General features: G+C 54.1%; 1 protein-coding gene across 3 annotated transcripts in view; it reads left to right on the top strand.

The window, feature by feature from the left end:
- Positions 1-9617: 9617 nt before the first annotated feature.
- TSPAN18 (tetraspanin 18) overlaps positions 9618-25503 on the top strand; it is a 177546-nt gene continuing 161660 nt past the window's right edge. For 2 of the 3 annotated variants that reach the window (XM_046015228.1, XM_046015226.1), the window contains exon 1: positions 9618-9914. The gene's annotated coding sequence lies outside the window, so the exon portion shown is untranslated. Of the gene's footprint in view, positions 9915-15800; positions 15899-25503 lie in introns of those variants that run through there. The other variant, XM_046015227.1, reaches the window with a different exon arrangement.

The raw sequence follows: 25503 nt of genomic DNA, 5'->3' as shown, positions 1-25503 counted from the left end.
ACGTGGAGGGACAGCAGGCAGAGAGGCAGGGAGGACAGGGAGGAGAGAGAGAGGTATTTATCAGAGCTGCAGAAAGCATGACCTGGAAGGGACTCGTGGCTCATCTCTGCCAACCCAGACCACTCAGAGAAGGCAGGCCCTTGTCCAGGCCACCAGCATGTCACCAGCAAAGCTGGAACTGGAATCTCCACCTGCTGATGTTGGGTGGGCAGACCCTGCCCCCAGCCCCAGCCCCAGCCCGGAGCCCCCACCCCAGTCCCCACCCTTATCCCCCTGCCCCAGGCTGCCAGCAGGTGCAATGATCTCTCTCTCTCTCTCTCTCTCTCTCTCTCTCTCTCTCGGCTTAAACTATTCCCTTGAGTTTTTGTTAGTTCCTTTATTTTAGGGGCAGTGGATCCAGGCTTGAACAAGTAAGAGTATGGATTGTTCAGTGGGTTTTTATCTCCAATAAAGCACTGTTGCTTCCCCCCTCCCCTGCTGTGAGCCCCTTAAGTGGGAGGTGAGTCACCCCCATTCCCATAAGCCACCAGCAGCAGTCTTTCCGTGCCTTGGGATGCCAGGCAGGGACTGGGGCCACTTCCCCATTCATAGGGCAGCTTCAAGCTCAGTAAATCCCAAGGTAGACAGCCTTGCCCAGGATCTGGGAGCTGCATCAAAGCAGGGGCTACAACTATCGGGTTCCCCATCTTCTACCCAGTGTTTACCCAGCATGGTTGTCCGCACCTAGCAGAACTCCGAACCACCGACTGGCGACCGGCCGGCTGGGACCTCTGCTTGGAGGGGTTATGCCCATGAACGCGGCCCAGTCTCTCCGGTAAGGGCTTGCTTGGTGGCCGCCCAGTTGATTAGAACAACAAGCTCTTTTCAGCCCAGGAGGATAGGCGATCTGACTTTTTTCCCTGCAGAGGATTTCATCTAATTCTGTTTTGTGTAAGCTAATACTTATTGATTATTTAATTCATGCTGTCATTCACTAGGTATTTCTCGAACCCCTCCTGCTGTCAGGTTCTGTGAATTCAACACTGGACAAGGCTGTCCCAAAGGGGCTGGTTTGTGTGTAGCGGGTGGCCAGCCCCCGTGACCTGCTGTGTTGCAATCATCTGAGCGGACCCAAGGTCTTGTAGCAAAGGTCAGCCTCTTAAAAAACGGAACCACTGAGCAAACATTCTGGGGGAGCTTTACGGAGTTAAGCTGTTTATGCTGGGGAAGCAGTTCTAAAAACCACACATGGGGCCTTTTATCCACCTTGTAATTGGCTCTGGCTTCTCTGTAACTGGGGATAAATCAGGCATCAGCCTGTCTCTAGGTTTATTAGAAGCTTACGTATTTGGAATAAAAAGCAAGGAATCAGGTAGGCAGTGGCAGAAAAGGCAGACACCTGGAAAGGAGAAAAACCAGAAGGAGAGACGTGGATAGCTGGACCAACAGGCCCTGGCCCCAGGCCTGCCGCAAATCAGCGGATGAACTTGGCTGCCACGTCCCCGCCGTGGGCTCCCACACCCGCAGAGACAGTCACTGGGGCAAAGTCACTTTTTGATAAACTGTAAGACTCTCCTCTGGGGGTCCTTCTTTCCTGCCTTCCTTCCCAAACTCTCACACCCGTTTTTGTCTCCCTGTTTTTGTCAGAACGGTAGCCCGAGGCAAGCAGGCATTGCAGGAAAGAGTAAGTGACGCTTGGCCAGCGCCTGTTAGCTCAAGAACGAGACACAGTCCGTATTCTTTTGGCGAAAGGGTCTGGAGGGTCAGTTCCCACACAGGCACATGAACTAACTGTTCCCATTAAATGAGTCAATCACGATGTGAACATTCATTTGAGTAAGGGAATCAGCCTCACTCTGGAAAAAAAAAAAAAGAGACACGTGTTTAAGCAGCACGGATGTGTACCAGCGCTCATGCGCGAGTGCACACACACGCATACACATACACACACAAGTAGGGATGTTTCCCCCCACGCTCTCTCTCATACACACAGACATATTTCGTGACATTTACACTTCTATACACGCATGCACGCACAAGTATAGACACACACAGACACACATGCCAGCACTGACATGTTCCTTACATGTACACCCATAAGCACACACACTCACACACTCAAGCATAGGACTAGCTAATCAGCCCCGTTCCTTCCATGGTCAAGGATCTGGGAGCTCCACGACAGGAACTGAGATCCTCGGGAAAAGAAGAGAGAGTGATTTTCCTCCTGCGAGAGTATGTTCCCATTTAACTGAGCGGCTAGCAGATAAAACAGGATCGTTAGAGGCAAAGAGAGAAAGAGGTGAAGAGCTTGGGTCCTGGAGCCATATTGCCCACGTTCGAGCCCCAGCTCTGCCACTTAGCTGTGCAGAATGTGTCCAAGCCCTGAGCCGTTCTGTCCTCAATGTTCCCCTCCGTGAAATGGGGATAAGGACAGTAGTTAACATTTGGAAAGCACTTCAAAATACACCTACCACCCAACAAGTGCTCTGTAATATTAGGTAAATGAGGAGCCCTTTTCCAAGCAGGAGGAGAAGCCTCTGGAGTCCTAGGCTTGTGTGCACCCTTTCTGGGGACAGCGGGCACAGAGCACAGCTGTCAGGGAGAACTTGACATAGGCAGGATCCTGAGTTTTGAGCCTGGTCACGTTGCAGTGTGTGTTTGGAACATGGAAGCAAGGACCGAGTGAAGCGGGAGCCTGTGTGTTTCCTTGGGACGTCTGTCTTACTCTCTGACATCAAGGTGTGAACAGCGCCGCTTTCCTTGGAGATGCTGGATAGCATCTTCCCACACTCTTGCCAGCTTCTGCTGGTGGTGTATGAGCCCTGGTTTGTAGCCACAGCCGATCAGTGTTGGCCACTGTCAGGGCATCTTTGTGTGTCTTCCCTGTCTTCCCTCCCATCTGTTTCAGGGTGCAGACTCTCCTCAAGCCCCACTTTTTTCCTCTTTTTTAGGAGGACACCAGTCATATTGGATTTGGCCCACCCTAATGAACTCGCATTACCTTCATCATCTACAGAGATGCTCTCTCTAAGCAAGCCCCTGTCTACAGGTGGGGGAGGCTGGGGCACCCATATCTTTCGGGGAAACACAATTTAACCCTTAATGGAGGGACAAGGAGGGAAGAAAGGGGTTGGGGGGAGGGAGAGGAGGCTGGAGGCAGTGAGGGAGCAGCCTGTCACTGTGGCAGCCAGGCACAGATCTGTCCTCGAACCAAGCCAGGACACAGCCCGGACATAGCCGGAACCAGCCGGGCACGGAGCCAGCTTCTTCAGCTTGGCTCTCTGCTGCTGACTGGTGCCCCAGAATGGCCATCGAAATCAATGACCAGGAGGGGGACTGGCCTTCCAGACGCCATGCCCAGCACACATGCCAGTGGCCTGAGATGACTCCCCATGAGGTCACTTAGCTCCAGAACAGACAGCCCTTCCTGCCTGGAGGGAACCCGTCACCCAGTCTCAACAGTCAGAGCCACTGAAGTGCATCTGGTACCTTCCTAGCTCTGCCCTTGCACTGTGCACTCCACCTGTCTGAACCTCACTTCTCCTCTTCGCTCTTCTGTAAAATGGGGATGATACTAACAATCTCTGGGTTATTTGGACAAACAGAGGGATAATGGGCATGAAGTAGTGTGAGTCAGGATAGAGAATCGGGAGCTCTGGAATATGACTGCCTGGGTGCAAATTCCAGCTCTGCACTTACCCGCTAAGCAACCGAGACCAGGTAACAATCTCTCTGAGCCTCAGCTTTCCCCTCTGTAAAAGGGGACAATAATGGGTGCTTTCTCATTGGATTGTTGGGAGGAATTAATACAGGTATAGTGGTGAGCAAAGTTCTGGGGACTTAGTAAGAGCTCAGAAAAGTTCTCGGCTGGTGGCCTTTATAGCTTTGCTTCCCCCAAAGCACACGGCAGGCTCTCGAAGCCTCGTATATCCATGACACTTGGTCTGCAAGGAAAATAGACACAACGGTCTTCCAGATTTGCCTTGTAACTTCTACGAGCACTTTCCATGTGTTAGCTCAATCAACCTTCCCACTCCCGTAGAGCCTGATACTATCTCCGTTTTGCAGAGGCCGGACCTGAGCCTCAGGGAGGTTAAGTGACTTGCCCAGGGTCTCAGTGGGCGGAGATTTCAGCCCAGAGCTCCCCCGTCCCAGAGTCCAAGAGCTGTGACGTTCCAGCACTCCCAGAAGCTGATCTTAGTCCTACCTTCACTTCCCTGGCCGGATTTAGCAACCTACACAAGGTGTCCACTGCTAATGGGCACATGAGCCCTTGGCCATGGACCCACCTCTAGGGTCTTCTGGGGCAACTCCTGGTGTAATTTGTCCTCCCATTCCTCCTCTTGGGGAGTTGTTGGCATGGGAGTGCAGAAGGGGAGACACAACAGGTTCTGGGTTGGGGAGCAGAGATTCAGGCACTCATATCTCACCGAGGGGAGAAGATATCCTTGAGAAACCAAAGCTTGGAGCACAGAAAATGAGGCAAGACATTTGGTCATAAGAAAGCTGATTTGGGAAGCAGGACCCAAACTTCCCTAAACTCCGAAGTCAACTTGCGGCAGATCTTGGATAAGTGGCCCTAGCCGAATCCCCAGCTTAACCTCAGAGTTTTCATCTGTAAAATGGGCGAGCTGTTGCCCAAGATGAATCTTAAATTTAAAAGTTCAATGGTCGTATTGACTGTTTCCCCATCCACCATCCAAACCAGGACAGGGACCACATACATCCCTTCTTCTGACTCCAGTTTGGGTGCCCGGGTGTTGGGCGAGTTCACAGATATGGTACCTTCACGAATATTTATTGCACAACTGAAATGTACTGGGGGACCCCGAGTTCCAAACCTGTCATCTCAGCAGTTCTACAGGGATGATAAAGGTGATTTAAAAAAGAGAAAGAAGTTACATTTGTTACATGCTTTCTGTTTATCAAAGTCCCTTTGCCGATGTCCTTTCCTTTGATGTTTACAACTGTCCCGTTGGGCATCCCCCTTGAGAAGAGGAAGAAGAGGGAGGCTCAGAGGAGCCAGGCCACTTAGCCAATGCCAACAGCTGGCAAGTTCAGTGCCAGGCTGGCTCCAAGTCTTCTGACCTCCTCCTGCCCACTGCTCTCTCCTGCTCTCACGGAAGTGAGAAGAGAAATGTTTGAACTTGAGTTTTTCATTTGCTGGGTGAACTCTGATTTCTGTCCATAGAACAGGATCCCTAGCTACCTGTACCTAATAGAGTTGTTGGAAGTCTTAAGTGAGCCTGTGTTCTAAAGGCCTCATCACAGTGCCTGGCATGGTACATGCTCCTTATGTTAAAGATGAAGAGTCTAAAGCACAGAGAGGCAAAGTGTCTTGCCCGAAGCCACACAGCTGACAAATAAAGGAGCCAGGCTTTGGGCCTGGGTTTATCTGTCCTCATAACCCGAGGTTCTACCCTAGAAAGCACTCCCTGATGGCAGTGATTAGTATTGTATTGTTACTAGCAGTTTATTAAAATAATGAATCTATCTCTTTTCCTACAGAGCCTGGGGGAAGAGAGGAGCATCCCCCCTCTCTTCTAGCTCCCAGTCAGCGGCATTCCTGAAGGTGAAGGGGGACCCTGGCAGGTTAGCCCTTGGCCCCAGGGCCAAGGACACTCGGAGAGGCTGGCCATGAACTGTGGGCAGCTGGGTGGAGGGATACCAAGAGGGAAAGCAGGAGAGTCCCCGCAGCTGGTCCAGGCCCTAGAGGATCCAGATCACACTCTTCAAACCCCCAAAGGATGTTCCTAGGATTTTCAAATTTATTCTATGAAAATCAACACAAAGATAAACAGATTCAATCACACTCAGTTGTACATTTAATGAACTGTCATTTTGGGGGAAATGATTGCAAATTACACATAAAAAGAAACACTTCGGGAAAAAAAAACCAGGGAGGCAATGATTAAATATTTAATATGCAGGCTGCCTTGGAAAAGCTAGATTGTAAGGTCAAGACGGCTCCTGGGGAAAGGACGCAGTCCTTCTAGCATCCTCCATTTGTCCATTCACACAGAAGTCTGCCCTTTGTTGAGCACTTATTATGTGCCAGGGGCGGGGCTGGGAGCTTCCCCTGAGAAACTCAGCCACCCATTGCTGGAGGTGTGGTTCCAACTCCCATTTAAAGCTGCTTCAGCTGAGGCTCAGAGAGTTTAAGCAGCTGGCCCAAGGTGGCACGGTTAGGAAGTGGCCTCCAACGTCCCTCTGAGCGCCAACTGTAGAAAGTCCTAGAGACCCAGACATGAACAAAGACAGGGCCCCTGTCCTTGAGAAGCTCACAGTCTAATGAGTCCTAAATTAATAAAGGTTAGCAGCAAGAAGAGGTCATGCCTTCTAGTGTTCTACATTCTTTGTAAGTGAAAGTGACTTTCTCATGGAAGATGGCATCATACAAAAAAGATGAAAGGGGAAGGGCTTGGGGTGAAAGCCGGAAGGGAGCCTCCCCCTCGGGCCCCAGTCCTTAGGCACCTGGGGACGGGACTGCTGGCCCATCTCAAGATCCGCTGAGAGCACCCAAATGTGTCACTTTACAGATGGGAACACGGCATCCTAGGACGGGAAGGGAATTGTCGAGATGGCCAGGACTGGAACCTGGGCCCGTGGACTCCTTGTTTGGGGCCGTTTGGTCTGCATTAGGGTCCCCAAGATGCCCACAGGCAGATGCTCACTTCCAGTGTCCTTTGTCCAGTGACGCAGGCAGCCCAACACTGGCCGCTCTCCGGCCAGTTTGGGGCTTTCGGGCCATTTCATCAATTTTTCCCAGTCGTCGGAGAAAAATGAAGTCTGTGAGCTCCTGCGGGGAGAGGTGAATATTTTCAAAAGAACCATTTCTACTAGTACCCCAAACACGGGGTGGGGGGAGTCGATAGAGCCTTAGTTCGATGCCCAGCTCTCCAACCATGACTAAGATCTAGTCCGTGGTGCTTCCTCAGTTTCCCCATCTGTCAAACTAAGTGGTTGAATTACAATGGATTCTCTACAAGGCTCTTTCCAGGATGGACACATGAGGGTTCTGGAACGTTCTGGGTTGGCCACTTCTGGATTTGGGATGACCTAGACTCCAGTCCCTCAACAGTGGCCCTAACACCTCATTCACTCCCTCCCGAGGAGTGCTGACCCTCGTCCATGCCCCCCTCAACGTTCTCTCCCTTTCCACGCCTCCCCCTTCCCTTCCCTCTGCTCAATTTCCTGATAAGCCATGACCCAGCGCCTTTCTTGCTTTTCTCAAAGAATAGCAAATGGGATCCCGGAAACCATGTGTCAAGCCTCTGGCTGTAGGGTGGAGACACTGAGGCCAGAGAAGGGAAGGACTATCCCAGGGATCACCCCGTGAGGGGGAGGCCCACTTTCTGCCACCAGGATCATCTCCTCCAATCCAGGACTATGCTCTTGGGGTCCTTCTGCCAACAAATACTTTTTTTTCCTGAAGTCTTCGAGGAGATTTAAGGAGTTCACCCATGGGCCTTCAGTCTCCCTGCTGGCCTGTGAGGACCTGGAGGTGGGGACTTCCCTTTCTGTTCCCTTTCAACCCTTTTGATCACAGCTTGGAGCCTCAATTTGTTGCTAAGGCGTCTTTAACACCTTTCTAGCCCTTGTTAATCTCCCTTTACAAGAGCTGGGGCCTTGGGCTCAGCACCTTCCTTGGGCAGCCGTATTTTGCTGGAGATTTTTTTTTATTGTGGTTAAATATACATTGTTAGAATTTAATAACACTGTTTTATTTTCATTGTATTTATTTTTATGGGACCTTCTATTTATAGTAATGTGATGCTGGTTTTCCATTTATGGGAATGATATAACATTTCTTTGTAAAAACAAGCACATTTAAGTAAAAAAAAAAAACAAAAACAAAACAAGAGTTGATTTAAAGAAAGCTATTAAGCAAACAGCCTTATCTGGTGCACAGATTCTTGATGGAAGCAGGAGAATGGCTGAGGTCTGGGAAACATTGACTTGGAGCTGGACCTATCCTCCCAGCTGGGCAGCTGAGTGGTCCAACTGGACTGTGCTGCCTTCCCCAGCCGGTGCTCCCCTCCCCTCTGCTGGCTTCTGCCAATCCCCCAGACCCTCGGAAACTCCATCCACTGCTCCTGCTGTCTCTGGCCTCCACCTCCCAGGCCCCAGTACCCTCGCTAGGGGCTGAGCCTTTTCCCTCTTTAAATTTATGTGGCGCCTTGAGTCCAAGGAGGCCCACACAGACAGCCTCTTCCAACAGCATTCCATAAACGCAGGGCCCAGGGGGTTTCTCAGAGTAAAGGGTCAGCCTCCCCCAACCCTGTTTTGGCAGCGGAAGGGATGAACGTGGAGGCTGAATCCCTTTAGGGTTTTCCTTGTCCCTGTTTTACAGAAATTGCACTATCAGAGATTTTCTTCCCTGGGGTTAAGCACTGCTCAATTGGAGTCCATCTGCAAATTCAGGCAGACCAGGTTTACTGCCCCCCAGTCACACCTCTCTTCTCTGTCAGCTCTTTCTCAAGTAGCCCAGGTGAACCTGTTGAAAGGACCAGATACCTCAAAGTCCTCAGAGGGATATCCTTTTCTGGAAATGTGGGCAAGGAAAGGCAGAGATTTCCAGCCCCTGGGGCCTGACATTACCAACCCTCATATCCAAGACTGGAATAGGGTCAAAGCCTATCAGTCACTCACCCTTTAGTGCAAACCAGCTAACCAAGGGGTGCCCTGCAGAGCCCCTGTGTGTGTGACTGTCCAGGGCTATCAGACACTCCACCACAGGAAAGCTTCAGAGTGGAGACTCAAAAGCGAGCCCTCTAGGGAAGAGGGGTGGGCATCCAAAGCCCTACTCATCTGGGGGTTGCCAAGCACTTTCACTTGGGCTGCCCTTCCATCTGCCTGCTGGCTCTTTTGGTCTGTGGCAGGAGGGGTAGAGGGAGCTTCTTCACGGAGGAGGTTCAGAGGTTAAGTGTCTCAGTGAAGTCATGTGTCAGGGGCTGGGGAGCGGATGGGTGACTGAGGCCGAGGAACAAAGATGAAAAGATAAGTCCTGAGATTGGAGACACAGCGCCGGCCTCCTGCAATCAAGTCATTTGCATCTGGTCTGGGGTCAGCCCCGCCCCCTCAGCCCCCGCGCCAGCGGCCTCTGTTATCCACAGCCAGCCGAAGCGGCCCTTGGCAGGGTGAATCCCTCCGGCTTTCAACAGGTACTCCCGGGGCAGCAGGAAGCCCAGGAGAAGCAGCGAGGTCCAGATGGACGGTCATCCCTTCCAACCCTGCAGTCGGTTATGGGGGGGCGCTGCGTGAAAGTTTCCCCGGAATGAATACTCCGGGTCTAGCCCGCCACTCGGTTCTCCCGAATTCAGACGAAGCGAGGGCCCGGGAGCAGAGCGGGAAGGCGGGCAGGGGGTGAAGGACGGGAGCAGGGCAGAGAGTGGCCCTGGGGCCCCGAAACAAGGCCCGGAGGCCGCACCGCAGGCGGAGACCGAGGCAGGGAGGAGGCGAGGGGCAGCCCGCCGGAGGAAACGTGCTTTCTCGGCGGCAGCCACGGCAGCGGTGGCGGCGGCGACTGGAGACTGGAGACTGGCGGGGAGGAGGTTTGGGGAGGGGAGGGAGCGCGGGGGAGAGGGAGGGACGGAGCGGTGGCTGGGAGGTGGGGCCGGCGGGCGGGCGGGCGGCTGCAGCTGCCGCCGGCGTCTCGGGGGCTCCAGGCTGCGGGGCGGACGCAGCGCCGAGCTATCCACAGCGGAGCCGCGCGAGGCCGCCCGAGCCCCGGCCCCGAGCCCCGCGCCCCGAGCCCCGAGCCAGCGCCTCAGCCTCCTCGCGCTTCCCGGTCCCCGGACACGCCGCCGCCGCCACCGCCAGGAAGGCAGCCGGCGCCGAGCAAGTTGCGAGCGCGCCTCTCCGCCTGGGGAAAGTTTCCCCCGCGGCCGTCGGCGGGAGTTGGCGCGGGGTCTGGCTGCTGCTGCTGGAAGGTAGGAGGCTCCGCACCTCCGGTCCCTGCGTGCGCCCCGGTGCTGCACCCCCAGGGACTTGGAGACCCCAGGGGCCCTCCCCCCCGGCGACTGTTGGACACGGTCGGGGATAGGGATGGAATGGGAGAGGGATCCCAGAACGGTCCCGGGGAAGCCCAGAAACCAAGTTCTACTTAAACTAGCCTGAGGAGGGGGCCGGGGAGATGTGTTTGCCCCGATCCCCGCCCCCGATCCCTGCCCGGAATTCGCGGGCTAGAGGCTCCCCCCCCCCCGGGACAGGTGCGGTCCCAGTTGGCACTTGGCGCTCTGTGTGGGTGATTGGGGGGCATCGAGAGGATGGCAGGGGGTAGCAGGTGTGATTAACAAGATTGGGGGCTCAGCGGGGGCTGTTCCCCGAGGGCGGGGGTGCGGGCCACGCCACTCTGTAGGAGGTCTGGTAGAGACTAGGGATTAGGATCGAGGATCCCTGCCCGGAGGATTGTTGGGCCCAGCCAGGGCACCGAAGGCGATCCGCCTTTGGGGTCCCAGCAGCGGGGCGGGGCGGGAGGGGCAGGGGCGCCACGCTTTCCTCCCGGGTCCTCCTCATCCCGTACGGGGTGTGCGCGGTTTGGGGAAGCGAAGCGGAGACTCAGTGGGTGCTCGGTGGGGTCCGAGCCTCTCTGGCACGTCCGTATTTACCGGGTATATATAATAGGAGTCCTCTGGGAGGGTTGCTTTGGCTCGCGTGGGCTCGCGCCAGCTCTGGATCCCCGCTAGATTGAGGTGAGCTGGCCCCCGCCAGGGGGAGCCCTTCCCCGGCCCTTTCACCCACAGGAAGGCGAGTCCTGGTTCCTGCGAGACAAATGCACGGAAACCCAGGACTTAGAACTACAGACCCTCCAACAGGCGCGGGAGGTACCGGCCGCCCCCGTGCGACGGCGCGGGAGAGGTCCGAGCGTGGAGCTGGGGTGCACGGTGTGTGGGAAAGCTTGGTAGTCAGGGGGTGGTTTTTCTTGGGGAGCAGGCAAGGTGTGTGGTTGATTAAAATACTCACCCCCAGAAAAAGAACAAGAGAAACTTGACACTAACAGCGAACTGGTGTAGAGAAAGGGGATGAGAGGATCAATTTGGTGAGGTTTCTTTGGGGTCTACAGCCCAAACGGCTGAATGCACCCTTCTTGTGTACCTTTGTTTCCTGCATGTGGCCAGATGGATGGGCTGGATGACGGTCTTGTGGGCGCTTCCGATCTGTCCTGTCTGGGCACAAGTAAGCTGGCAGGCACGGACCGGGAAGGGCCCTGGGAGATTTCAGCGGTCCAGGCTGAAGTGGGGGATTTCTCAGCCTGTGACAAGGGTCACTCTGCTTTTGGGTCTGGGTCTACAGTCCACTTTCATTCGGTCATTTCACAGCTGTTGGTAAGACACCTGTGATGTGTCCCTTTTTCTGACCTCAGCCCCCCACCCCCGTGCTTGGAGTCTGTGTATCTGTGCAGAGCCCTTGGGGGAAGCAGGTTTGCCATTGGCATCTCTAAAGAGTATCTGTCCTGTGTGGGCCTGCTCGACCTTGAACATGGACTGAAGGGACTCTTGCCCCCTCTTCTCTAATTACCCCTCCTCCCTGCACCCCAAGAGAGGACAAATGAGCAATCAAAGAACGGGCGGTGGCCTCATAGTGGCCCTGGGAAGTTTTCTTGTGTCTCTTGGCCAGCAGTGTGTGCTCCCTGGACAGCCCCTCCCCCACCCGCATCCCCAGAGTCCCCTGCAAAGGTCATGGAAATGGGGGCAGTCCCCGAAGGAGAGTTAGTTGAGGTTCTGGCTTTCCGTAGAGCCCACCAGATGTTTTTGCTGGATGTTACCAAAATGCTGTAGGGCAGAGGTGCCAAAAAGATCAGCATGATTTTTATTTTGAACAGAAGGGGTGGGAGGAGGAGACAGGGGAAAGGGTGGAGAGGCCCAATGGATGTCTCTGCGAATGTCTTCAAGACCTTCCATGGGGCCTGAAAACAAAAGGAGTTTGGGGTTGTGTTTTATTTCTCGTGATTCTTGTACCTCTGTGGAAGAAAGCCTCCTGGCACAGGCTGGACCCTGGGACCCAAATGTGAACACGGGGCCCCTGAGGGCTGTGAGCTCCTTCTTTCTGTGTCCCACCCACGACCCACCCCACGTGCCCTGAGGAGAAGAGGGAATTGAGACCTCCCAGGTGTTTGCGTTTGGGTAGTGTATCACGTGCGGACCCGGTATAAACTCCAAGATCTCTGATTCAGCAAAATTTCAAGTCTTGGAAATTCAGTCTCCTTATCTTCCTGTCCCTAAGTCCATTACAAAACTGGCCCTTGGGACAGCTTTACCCCGAAATGGCAGTCTACCGGGGCACTTTCTAGAAGCAGAAGTTTGTCTGGAATCGGAGTTAGGATACTTTGGGTCATCTAGGGAGTAGCCCCTCCTTCTTTAAAAAATTCCACGTCTGCCTGGAAAGAGCTACTGAGTTCCTGGATGAGGTTTTAGTGGCAGGAGGGAGGGCTGGAACACAGAGTGAGGGGTGGTGGTGAGATGGGTGGGAAAGGGGTGTGGAGGCAAGGAAGTATGGCAGGGATTTGTGGGAGGGGCCAAGGAGGGGAGGAAACAGCAAAATGGGGGGGGGGCTCAGTGGGGGCTGCTTTGAAATGGACCTTTACTGGATCATCCCCGGGGGCTCTGGACCAGTCACTTTCAGCCTTGAACCTGCTTCCCCAGTCTGTAACCTGAAGGCGTTGGCCGAGGAGATCTTGGTGGGCTTGCTGCTGAAAGGCAGGAAGGTGTAACTTCTTAGGGCAGTAAGCAGCTCTTGCTCTGCCTTGAGTCCAGCGGAGGGCACCTCTCCAGCTGTCTTGCCCCATCCCGCCCCAGCCCTGAACAACATCAGACTGCCGTTTTGGACGGAGAAGTTAATGTCAATAACCAGTGCCTGCTGGGAACCCTAAGTTTGTCTGCAGGCTCACAGGGGTGCCTGTCTCTGGTTGCTTGTCTAGCCCTCACTCCCTTTCCTTAAGGAGAGACCGTGTTGGTGGCTGGGCGCCCCTTTGAGGGACCCCTCTTTCCAGAGGGCTGGAAAAATCAGGAACATTTGTTCGCGCTCAGCTGGTACGCAGCAGGGGGGGGGGGGGGCTTGGAACCAAGCACTTTGGTCCCCCCGGAGCAGATGATCGGTCGATCGGATATTTCTGCAACCTGATGCAATGGAGCAAAGCTGCCAGCTTGGGCTCCTCCTGCTACGCGGGCTGGCACTTTGGACCCGAATCAGCACTTGGATCCCGTGGCGGGGGGTGGGGGAGTGGGGGGGGGTGGGGGGGATGGGTGTGTCTGCCGGTAAGGAAACTCTTTTTGAAAAGAGACACTGAGATGATGAGCCCCAGTGTTTGCAGCTGGTGAAGTAGGTCTTTCATGTCCACACTGATTATCTTAAATTAAGGTCCAACCCTTGTTTGTTGTCTTCTCCCAAGACCGCTGCTTTAATTAATAAATCAAACAACTCGGAGATGAGCAGAAGCGTGTTCACTGGTTCTGCGCATGTGCGTCTGGACCGAGAGGCAACAGGGTTTGGTGGGGGGAAGGTCCCCAAACTCTGAGAGAAGAGACTTGTGTTTGAGCCCTGATTCTCTTGCAGGTGGAGCTGTGTGACCTCAAGGGAGTCACTGGCCCTCTCTGAGCCTGTTTTGCTATTTCTTCAGCGACAGTGTCGGGTGGTGGTTAGGCTGCCTGGGTTTGAATGTGTGTGAGGCCCGGGAAAAGTCTGCTTTGAGAATGGAAGACACAAGTGAATAAAATATATCACTTCCCCCACCTCACCCCCCCCCCCCCGCCCCGCCTTTTCCTTCCCTCACTGAGGGACGCCTGAGTTAAAACCTTGTGAATATTCTCCTGATAGCCCCATCCCCGTGGCAGGGAGCCCAGTGTGACGTCACCGGAAATATCCCGGTTTCTGGCACTTGAGGGATGATATTTCCTCTGCTAGTGTTTGCCCATCCTCTCCCTTCCATCCTTTGTTTCCCACCCTGAACCATAGTATGAAGACCATATGTGCAGATAATGAGTTTAAGCTGATAAACAACTCCCAGATTCACCCAAATAAAAGGCCGTCTTGCTAGAAGACGCTTGCGACTTTAAAATAAATAAGCTGGCTTCTCTGCCCTGTTGTATGTCTGGCCAGCCCTGCTAACCCCCTTTGTCTTCTGCCCCTTGGTCTGCTGCAGACACAGAGGCTAGACCAGGAGTATGTTCTGGGCTTTCTGGGCTGCCCTGGCTGGGGCAGCCTCCTCCTGCTGCCCCCTTGCCTCACCCCTGCCTGTCAAGGTTAGTGCTCGGAGCCATCGTGGGGGTGATCTTCGCGGTGGCTCACGTTGTGGGCATGCTCACCATCGGCCAGCAGCTAGACCAGGCTCCATCCCATCTGCACCTGCTAGGCTGGGTCAGATCTCATCCCCATTTTGCAGATGTTAAAGTAAGGCTCTGAAAAAATCAAGTGAGAAGTGGTGGTACCAGGATTTGAACCTAGGCCGATCTCTTGGCCCATCCAGGGCTTTAAACCCGTGTGTGATACTTCCTCCTCGTGTACAGCCACAGGCAGAACCTCCTGTGAGCTCCAAAGCCCCAGGAACGCTAGCTTTGAGCCCATCAGGCCCTCCTCGCTGCTTCCGCTTGGCTTCTGGGCTCAGAGCCTTCTGTGGTTCCCTCTTTTCTCTTGTGTCCATTTCTCAGCCCTCTGGGAAGTCAGTGACCTTACTGAGCAACAACAGGGTGTTCCTGGAAGAGGATGCGTGTTGGAGTCACAGTTGTGAATGTGAACCCCGTTTCTGCCCCTGACTGGCTTTATGGCCTTGGTTTCCTTACCTGGGAAAAGCAGCAGAGCAAGTCATAGCAATAACACCGTTCAGCTAAATCAGCCGCCGCCGCAGAGGACTCCATCTCTCCATGGCTTAACCTTGTGGGTGTAATTCCTGCTTGCTTGTCTTGTCTGGGGAGGGTGTCTGCTCCACACGGTTACTCAGGGACTCAGGAGGATGGCGACTCCGCCATCTTGGTAGCGACACCTTCTGGAATATGCGGCATCCAAAGTTACTGCCGAAGGGCAGAGAGAGGTGGGGGAGGCCCTCAGATGCCCAGCCGCCTCAGCCAGAAGGTGACCCCCATCACACCAGCTCCATGCGTGGGTCAGAACCATCACGTGGTCCCCAGCCAGCTGCAAAGGACGCTGGGAAGGCCAGGACGTGCGTGGAGATTTGCTGAGCGCTAACTCTCCAGTTATACTTCCCAAAGAGAGTACTTTAAAGATTAATTGAGATGGTGCATTTAAAGCTTCCTGAGTAAACCTAGTATGTTGTCCGCCTGTAAAACATGGATGCTTCTGTTCCCTAAGAATCCGTGGTATGCATTGTTCTTTGTAGATTTCAGACTGCGTACAGGGAGGTGATCACAGGGGAGATCGTAAAGTACTCATAACACCCTGGAGGGAGGTGGCACACAGAGGAGCCAAGGGACTTGCAAGTGAGTACACAGCAAGGACACTACGCTGGGCCCTTGACCTTCATTCAGCCCAACGCTCCTGTGGCCTCCTTTGGCTTACCGAAATTCACTGTCCTGCGAACTTCTTCTAGGTCTTCCAAACCTACCTCCCATAGCTGCTCCTCCCGTATGCTAACAGCGTGGAGGGGAGACCGCAGGCACTATCTGGATGCTGAGGGAGAAGGGTGGGGGGTGAGGTGAGGGAATCCTAGTTGTCGGTATTCACTCAAAGCCGAGGGAATTCGGTGCCCCCACACACTGCTTTGGGAGTTACTTTGGAGTTCTTAAGCTTTGGAGCCCGCCCGCCCCCCCTCCCCCCACTGGCCATGACCTACAGAGTTACCTATGGTTCCTGTCTCACCTGTGCAGCCCGTGGTGGCCCGTTTGCTCCTTTGTGGGATTGGGCAGGGAACGAGAGGGACCCTCCAGCCCAGATTTTCTGCCAGCAGGAAGACGGTCAGACTCAGGTAGGGATGCTGATCCATCCGTTAGTGCTCGTTCATTCTCCTGGGACTCAGTTTTCTTGTCTGCAAAATGGGGAGTATACGGGAAACCATAAGGCTAATCCGGCCCGGGTGCGTAGTTGGTATCAACATGTTTGTGTATCTCTTGTCTGCCACCTGAGTAGAAGGAAGGGATGTCTCGTAAAGGATCAGCACCCAGGAGAGGCTAGAAGCGGGTCTAGCACCTTGGCCTGGAACTTCCGGGTGGGAGGTGATGGCCTCCCCCCACACCCCGCCCCACCGCCCGTGGTCTCAGCCTCTGCTCTCCTGTTGAACTAACAGACCTTTCATTGGCAATGGGAGAAGAACTTGAAGCTCTGGCCTTTGGATGTGGGCCCCATCTTTTGGAGTCTAAATAACATGCAGGGGTGGGGCCTGGGGTGCTGCGGGGCACCCCCTCTCTCTTTGATGCCTTCCTGGCTGGGGCGGATGACAATACTCTCCCTGGCAGGGCCGCTGTCTCTGGACTTGTGCTTTGGTCTCCTGGGGGAGCGGCATCCCCCCCTCCCCTGCCACCTGGTGCCTCACATTTCGGGGACTCCCACCAGCAGAGCAGGCGCGGGCACTCTTCTGCTGTGGGTTTGAGCCCATAGGGGAAGGACATGCTTCCCCAGCGCAACCATAAACACCTTCCAGAATAATGGGGGATTAAGTGTCCCTTCAAAGGAATAGCCAGTGGGCTGGACACTGGAGTGGAAGCGTCTTTGGTTAGGAAGACAGTGGTTCCTCAAGACTGGATTTTGAGGGCATCCCCCGCTCCCTGGGCATGGTGGATACTTGCACCTGGGGGCTGAGGAGAGTGGTCTTCTGCCGGAGCTGCCGCCAAGATGCTAGGGAGGCGAGCTGCTTCCTGCTTCTCGGAGAAGCACGGGTGGGCATGCGGGCCACGGAGGCCTGGGGGTGGGCATCGCGGGGTCCCTCAAACACACCTCATTCACTCCTGCCCCCAGACCTCACTTCAGCCGCCTCTGCCACCTGAAACACTTGGAGTGGGGCCTCGGAGCTGCTCAAGGGCCCTAAGAGGTGGCTGGATTCCTAGGGCTGCCGTGACAAGCAACCATGGTGGGAGCTGGAAGCCACGGACAGTTCTTGGCTCCCAGTTCAGGAGGCTAAAAGCCCCAAGTTAAGGTATGTGCAGGCCTCTAGGAGAGGGTCCCTCTTTGTTCCTCCTTGGTTCTGGTGACCGTCGGCAATCCTTGGTGTTCCTTGGCTAATGGACAGGACCCAGTGCCTGTTCCCGTCATCCATGCGGTCTTCCCCTGAGTCCGTCTTTGCTCTCCCTACAGGGACACCAGTTCTACTGGATTAGGGCCTTAGGGCCTCATCCTAACTGATTACATTTGAAAAGACCCCATATCCGAATAGGGACACATTTGCAGGTCCCAGGGGTTAGGACTTCCACATATCTTTTGGAGGTCCACCATCCAACCCGTAATGAGTGGGTACTAGGATTGCCCCATTTTACACCCCAAAAGTCAAAGAATTGGCCCAAGTTCCTGCAGCTAAACCACTGTCAAGTGATGGGTAAATTGGTCTTGGTACATTTCAGTTTTCTGAGCAGAAAGGAGGGGATTTATAGCCACCTCCTAGCGCAGCGAGGAGCAGAGAGGAGGTAAATGTTTGCATTCAAGCACAGTGAGTCCGCACTTAAGCACCTGCCAGATGCTGCAGTAGGGACAGGCAGGGTGTCCTGTCTGGACTCAAGGAGCAGGGACGTATGTGAATTGTAACCAGTTACAAGTAGCATGTTTTCTAGAAATAACAATTTGAAATGACTGAATGGAAGGCGCCAGTGATGTTCTTCCAGCTTTCTGGAGTCGTCTGTCTTTTCCATGTTCTCCTACGTTAAGAATAGCCCGTTGAGACAAATTGTCCCCACTTTACTCTTTATCCCAGACTCTGTTTCGTGCCAGAAGTCGCTGTGACTTTTGCAAGTTGGGCTTTTCTCCCCAGGGCCAATGTCTGGGCCTCTCTGCTTGAGGAGGGAGCCTAGGAGGCCTGAGCAGACAGCTCTGGGCTCCAGAGCCCACCCCAGGGGAGCCCCAGAGGGTTTAGGGGTTCAGCTGATGCTGTTGAGGGTTGAGATGAAGGCATGAGGAGGCAACACGCCATCAAAGGTTAGGAGTCCTGCTTCTGAACATAGGGGCCTGGGTTCAAACCCTGATTCAGTCCCATATCATGGCCTTTGTTTGGCCTTTGACAAATTACTAAACTTCTCTGTGCTACCATTTCACTTCCAGAGTTTTACGAAGATAGGATGACAATGCACAAATATGTCTCTGAGGATTGAGTGGGACACTTCAAGGATTCAGTGAATGCCAGAATTGTTCTAGGTATCTTATTGTCTGCTTCCATCAACGGAATAAAGGTGGGGAGACCCCATGGGGTGTAGCTCGGCGCCTGGGGTTGAATCGATGCTCAATAGGTAGAGAATGAATGAGTGAATGGGGAATTCCTCGTTCTAGCATCTTCGCGATCACATCCTTCTTGTTGTGCACTGAGGCTTCTAGCCATAAGCCCCTCGTATGTGGGGCACCGAGATACCATGGAACAAACAAATAGGGATCCTTGGGCGCTATGGAAAAGTTGGGAAAGGCACTTAGGTCTGGGAGCAAGGGCAGCACAGGCCTGCTCATGGAGTCCAGCACAAGTTGAATCTTGGAGAAGGGGAGATGGGGAGATGCTGGAAAAGGGGAGCCTGGAAGGTTATGGTCACCCCAGAAGGCAGGCCATTTGGGGGCCTGGTGTGAAGAGCCACATTTACGGTATCCAGTGTTTCCATGGCAAGCAGAGACACGCCCCCCAGCACCCCCAACCCCAGACCAGTTTTTTTTTCTTTCTTTCTTTTTTTTTTTTTTTTTTTAAGTAAACTCTTCCTCCAACACGGGGCTTGAACTTACAACCCCAACCCCAAGATCAGGAGTCAAACGTTCTGCCGACTGAGCCGGCTAGGTGCCCCTCCTCCAGGATCTTTACCTAACAGGTGCACCTCACTCGAGGCAGTCCGGATCTCTGAAAATGCCAGCTGGGCCGGGGGACCCCCATTCAATTTCCAGACGGATTAGCTCTCGGATTCCCATTGCTCCCTCCTGCCTTAAAAATAAAACTCAATTTACGGAAGCTCGACTTCCACACTTTGTTAGGAAAAACATCTGTCGTGCAATGTGATCGCGCTGGCTGTCTGGCTTGCGACCCTTCGGTGGATTCTCGATTGTGTTCAAAGGCTTTCCCACAGCCCCTGCCCCCTCCCATCCCAAGCCGGCCTCTCTCCTCCAGCCCACCTACCACCTTGCTTCCTTCTGTCCCCCCAACTAGCAGCATGGCCCCTCCGCATGGCACTGCCCCCTCCCTGCAATAACTTTTCCTCCCTCTTTAGCTACGAGAGTCCTCCTCATCCTTTGGAACTCAGCCGCTGCATCACCTCCTCCAGAAAGCCTTCCTGGACTCTTGCGTGGGCCAAATTCTCTTCCTGGTGGCTCAGATCGCACCCTTGCTGACTTTGTCCCTGTCATTCTTTAATGTCTGCCTGCCTCACTCTAATGCAGGTCCCCAGGGCAGGGATTCCCTCCCCCCCCCAACCCCCCAGCCATTGCTCAACGCTGCATCCAGGCCTCAGGCACGACCCTGGGTAGCTGGTGCCTCTCTTCATTTTCTCCCCTGCAGGCCGGTCTTTTCCGGGTTGTTTTGGGGAATGAGCACGGCTAACGGGTATTGATCTCTTGGAGTGTGCCAGGCGCTCACGGGTCTGAGCTCATCCAATAGAATCAAGGTTTTCACTCCCAGCTCTGCCCTTTGCTAACTCCACAGCCTCGGGCAAATTGCTCATCCCCTCTCGGCCTCATCTTCACACCCATAAAATGGGACTAAAAATAACACCTCATTTATTGAGATGTTGTGAGGATTAATTCAATTGATTTATGTTAAATTTATTTTCTCCATCCAGGAGGCTAGAAGCTCATGACTAAGGTGTCAGTTAGTTTGGTGAGTTCTGAGGTCTCTCTCCTTGGCCTGCTGAGGGCTGCCTTCCTGTGTCCTCATGTGGCCTTTCTTCTGTGCGCTGGCCTCCCGGCTGCTTCCTGAGTATCCAGATCTCCTGTAATAAGGGCTCTAGTCAAATTGGATTAAGACCCACCCCACTAGTCTCACAGGTCCCTTCATTACCATTTGAAAGACCCTGTTTCCAAACACAATCATATTCTGGGGTACTGGGGGTTAGGGCTCCAACATGAATTTTGGGGGAATGCAGTTTAGCCCATAACACCTTCTAATTCAGTATTATGATTGCCCCCGTTTTATGGCTCAAGGAAACTGGGGCACAGAGAGGTTAAGTCACTAGTCCAAGGTCACACAGCTGGTGAGCAGAGGTGTAGAAATGCATAGCCAAGCGGTCCCAGCCGCCAGCCCACTGTCAAGCATTAGATGGTCTGTTTCCTGGCTGTGCTCCTCTGGGGGGATACTGCGGGTCTCACCTCCTGGAGCTAGCCTGTGTCTCAACCAGAGCAGGGAGGATATCAGGTTCCAGGGGTCTCAGAGATCTCTTGCTTGGCCCTTTGTGCCCTTGCAGCCCTTAATCCCTTGTTCCATGGCTGCTACCAAACCTGTGGGGGAGTGGGGACCTGACCTGTTCCCAGGCTAAGAGAGAGGCAAGGCCATGAAGGGATGGGAAGGAAGGGAGAGGGTCTCAGAAAGGGAGGGGATTACTATTCTGGGGTTTGCTCCTTCTCCATAGTTCATTGATCCGATTTTCCAGGAGCTCTCAAAAACTCTTTGAAGATAGTCACGTTTTACTGGTGAAAGATGGAAGAATTATCAGAGTCAACGTAATAAGAGAGTAACAGCTGGAACAAGGGTGTATTCCATGGAAATGAACTCTCAGTCCTAACCTAGGCTCCTCACCCGGAGACCACCAGGTCACTTGCCTCTTGCTTCTCTGGAATTGTTTGCAAGGTAAATGGGTGCCTCTGTGTGTGTGTGTGCGCGTGCGTGCGCCCGCTTGCGCACGCAAAGCACCCTCTGTGGCCTGTCCCCAGGGGTGCTCTGTCCCTGCCGTTCTGTCGCCTGGCTGTCTTAGTGCGTGTCCTTCTGCCTTGTCTTAGCTGGGTGGCTCTCCAGGCAGACCCCGAGCAAAGATTTGGTTGCAAATTGTTTATGTATGAAGTTGGCCCTGGAGAGGTGAGCGGCCAGGGAGGGGAGGAGAGTCAATAAGAGATGTGCTGGGTAGCCCACTGCTTGGGGGGACTGGGGACCCTCCCAGTGACAGTCCTCTCGCCCCGCCTTCCTGATGCCCCACCTGTGGACACTCTGTGGGGACCACCTGTGGTGTGGTGGCCAGCTGGGTTGATGGCCATCTTCTCTCCCGAGAAAAGATCTTGACCCTCTTTGGCCTCTTCCTGTCCCTCCCCCACTCGGTCCCCACAGATGTCACCATGATGCTTTCATCTCAAGGGGTCAAGGAGCCAAGGCTGGGGTCTGTGGGAGAGCCCTGGGCCCTTCGGATAGGCCCTGTGGGCGGGAGGCCAGCAGGTCATGACATAGGGTGATTTCCACCTTCCCTGAGGGTTGGATGAGGCCATCCGTGGCACATCAAAGGGCTTTTTGTTGTTGTTTTATTTTCTTTTCCAGCGGCTTCTTGCTGGGCAAAGGGACTGAGGAGCCAAGGCAAACAGAGCGACCTCTGAAGCCATTGCCTGCTTGCTTGCTCTTGGAGAGGCTGGATAAGCTGGAGGTCCCCCAGCAGAGGGGCTGGAGCTGGGGCGACAGGTGGGAGCTGCCCAGGGCGCTTCCCCCCTCGTGGCCCAGAGACCAGATGGGGACCCTGGGGGCTGAGTTCGGAGCCTGATGCATCTCTGGAGACCTTGGAATGTGGTATTGCCATGGAAGCAGGGTGCAGGGTGGGGGCACCAGGAATCTGGACTGAAGCCCAAACGCCCCCCCCCCCCCCCGCCCCGGTGAAACATCATTATCTCCTCTGTCCCCCAGCTGAAGAGACAGCGAGAGCACTGGACTGAGAGTCCAGAATCAGAGCCTGGGGTCTAGTCCTACTTTTGCTCAAACCAGTTCTCTGTCCCATGGTGGACTTCTGACATTTCATCCACATACTGGGGATGGGGCGGGGGTGAGTGGTGCTTTTTTCTGGGTCTTCTTCCTCCGACTCGACAGTCTCCTCTGAGTCTCCAGCGGGGAATATGACCAAAAAGCCTTGAATCCCCTGGAGAAAAGCACTCAGGAAGCCAAGGCGTGGTTGTTGATGGAAGTGGGGTGTTGTTTAAATAAATTAAGAGCGCAAGAGGAAAATCCATCAGCATTATTTTCAGTAGCTGGGATGATATGCATAACATTTCCTTCCTTTCATTTGATAATTTTTCCTTCTCAAAGTAGTTTGAAGAAAGAAAGTGTCTGATGCTTGGCTACACAATGAGCTCAAATAAAAATATTCTTTTTAAAAAGCGGTTGCTATGTAATTGAATTTAAATAATGGGCAATTTTTGTTTCTAAGTAGCCGCAGGGCTCACAAAGTTTCTGCTCAAACCTGTCTGAGAGGTGCACGGGTGTGCAGAGAGAGAAAGACAGCACCGATAGAATATTTTTGGCAAAACAATAACAATGCTAATAACATATTTAAAGTTGTGTGCCTGAGTTCACGCACGTCTGCTGGGTCGAAATGTACGGGATTAAAATTAACCACTCTTTCGGAAGGAAGAGTTCCAAGGGCAGCTGTGGCGTCCGCGTGGCCTTTGAATGGGGCTGTCTGAAAGTGAGTGAGTGAGTGGGAATTCTGGCTTCTGGGTCTCCAGGAGCTGAGTTCAAATTCCGCCTCTCAGCCGCTGCATGATGGTTGGCAAGTTTTTTATCCTAACTGAGCCTCTTGTGTTCTCATCTGAAAAAAGGTCGGGACACGGGCCCAATCAGGTGTCTCATCTGGAGCTGGGTGTGAGGCGACCTGCCACGTGGGCTCTCTTCCCTGCCCCTTTCCCTCTGGAAGCACAGCAGAATTTTTTCGGGTGCACACCAGACCCATAAATGTGATCCCATTCGATGCCCAGCCCATCCCACTGGGCGGAGATTTTTAATCCCCATTTCGTGGAAGGGAAGCCCAAGATGATGAGGTGATGGAATTCCAGAGATGGCCCAGTCGGTGGAGGGGGATACGAGGAACGAGGAACGGGAGGGCTTGTCTGAACCATCCCCCAAGGCTGGCCCTTCCCATCCCAAGGGGAGTGTTGCTCTGAGGTCTGTGGAATGTGAAACGGCTCCCAGTGCGGCTTGGGGTAGGCGTGCATTCCTTCCTTCTTTCCTTTCTTGTGTGTCCACTAGACTTCTCCTGAAGATTGGAGGCTGCGGATAGCCAGCCACCCAGGCAGGACTGTGCAACTCGGTCTCGCCTAGGTCTTTAATGCCCCGATCTGTAACCACCACGAGGACTTCTCTGGCCCAGGCTGGGCCTTTTCAAGCTCCTCCCCAGGCTCAGGCCCCCTCTGTCCCTCCTTCTGGGGACACACGGTTTCTCCTAACTTTTGGTCACACCTGGAGGACCCCCTGCCCCTCGTGTGGGTGACTCAGGTGTCGCCACCCCACCACCAGAGAGCGGAGGAAGAGACAGCCAGCTCACCTCCTTTCCTGCCAACCCTCTCCAAGGCCCTGACCCTCCTGAGGCTGCCTAATTCCCAGGCACTGACCTAGACCTTGGTGCATGGACCAAGAAGCCTTAGAAGACATTGCTCTTAGAGCCCTCCTGTGGGGAGGGGCAGGCCATCTTCTTAGCTTATGTCTGTCTTCTTGTCCCTCTTGTCGGTTAACAGGAAACTGTGAACAGAAGAAGCAATCTTCCCCTCCCCTCGCCTGACCCAGAGAATTCAGGACCCCTTATGCGTGTGCCTATGCGTGCACACACGTAACATGCATGTGCACACATGTGTGTGCTTGTGTGCGTTCTGTAGGACCTGTGCCTTATGGCCTCACCAAGGGCTGAACGACTGACTATACTTTTGGGATGAGAAGAAACAGGATTGGGCCAAGGCCTGTCCCAGCCAATTTCGTGGGCAGTGGGAAGAGAGCCACGTGGAGTGGTGGTCAGAGCTGGGGTCCTGGGGGGCAGCCCTCCAGGGTGGCTTCTGGGCCTGCCACTTTCTGGTTTCTTCCTTTCCCTTCCACGGAACCTGGCTCCCAGCGGTGAGGCGGGTGGGCGGCCGAAGGCAAGGAGTGGACACGCGGTGCTGAGCGGAGTGCAGGAGAGGCTGCCCTGGGCCAGGCCCACAGCCAGCAGCCAGACCTCAGGAGTTTGGGGAGCCATGAACTAGACCTCTAAGAGAGGTGTGTGCCGGAGCGGGCAAGCATCCCCGCCCTTCAGCCATTTCTGGAGGTCTGCCTGGGGTGGTGGACGTGGATGGTGGACGGGGGTGCAGGGAGCCTTCCTCTGCCCCCTCCCGCCCCCTGAAGGCCCAAAGCTCCGTAAAAGAGAAAGACTGGAAGTGAAGACAAAGCAGTTCCCGAGGGAGGAAGTACTGCTGGACGCAGCTTCAGACACACGTTCCTGAAAATGGCCTCAGAAGGCGGATTTGCGGATGTTAAGGAACTTTTGGTATTTTTGAGGCTCCCCCCACCCCCCGTGTTTTTTGTTTTTGTTTTTGTTTTTGTTTTTGTTTTTTTTGAGTTGTAGCCTGAGGGAAGGGCGAGGAGCAAGAAGGAGCTCTGTGGCCTGGTGGAGGGGGGAACATGAGATTGCTTGGTTTTCATGTGCAGCGAGAGGCCCTGTGAGTTTCTGTGCAAATGTTAATAAAGACGGATTGCAGTCAGACAGCTGGGGGCCTCCTGCGCGGCTGGAAACACGGCCACGTGGCCGCCCCGCCCGGGGCTTGTGTACATTATCGCTTCAGAAAAGGGCAGTTCTCTGCTCTCAGATCACCGCTCTCTGCTGCATTGGGGAAAGTCTCTTTCTTACAGCCCAGGGACCAGCAAGAGAACTCGCCCGGCCTGCTCTTGGCTGGGGCCCTTGTCTGTGTGCTGAGATCCCTGCCCACAGCCCGCCTGGACGCTGTCCCCACTGTTTACTGCTTAGCGGGGAAGAAGGGAAACAGATGTGATTGGTTTGAGCTGAAAGAAGTTACCATCATGTGTCGGCATTTTCTGGTCATTCCTCATTGGTTATGAAAGGCCCACAGCAGTAGAACCTCGATTAGAAATGGGGAGGTGGTGCAAATTCCAGCGTTGGTGCAGCCTCACTGTGTGACCTTGGGCAAGGCACCGGCCCTCTCTGGGCTTGTTTGCCACCTATAAAACCCAAGGGGCAGAACCCAAAACCATCCAAGCAAAAACACCCCACTGCAGAGACAAATTATTTTCAAGCTACCTGAGCAGTGTGGGTGTGGGGGGGGGATCAGATTCAAATAAATCAAAGAATGAGCCAGGCTTGGGTTTGGTCCTGTTTTTCCATCCTAAGTGTCCTGTTAGGTCCTGTTTACCATCCTAAGTGTAAGAAAGCTAGCTTAGACTAGCAAGGGTTTCCTGGGCCAATACTGAATAGCAGGAGTGGCGTGTTATGGTCCCTGGATGATAAATGATTTTCATCCCGA

The sequence above is a fragment of the Meles meles genome, chromosome 8, assembly GCF_922984935.1.
Source record: "Meles meles chromosome 8, mMelMel3.1 paternal haplotype, whole genome shotgun sequence".
NCBI classification, from domain to species: domain Eukaryota; kingdom Metazoa; phylum Chordata; class Mammalia; order Carnivora; family Mustelidae; genus Meles; species Meles meles.
The sequence above is the reverse complement of the archived record's forward strand: the minus strand, read 5'-3'. Positions and strand labels throughout refer to the sequence as shown.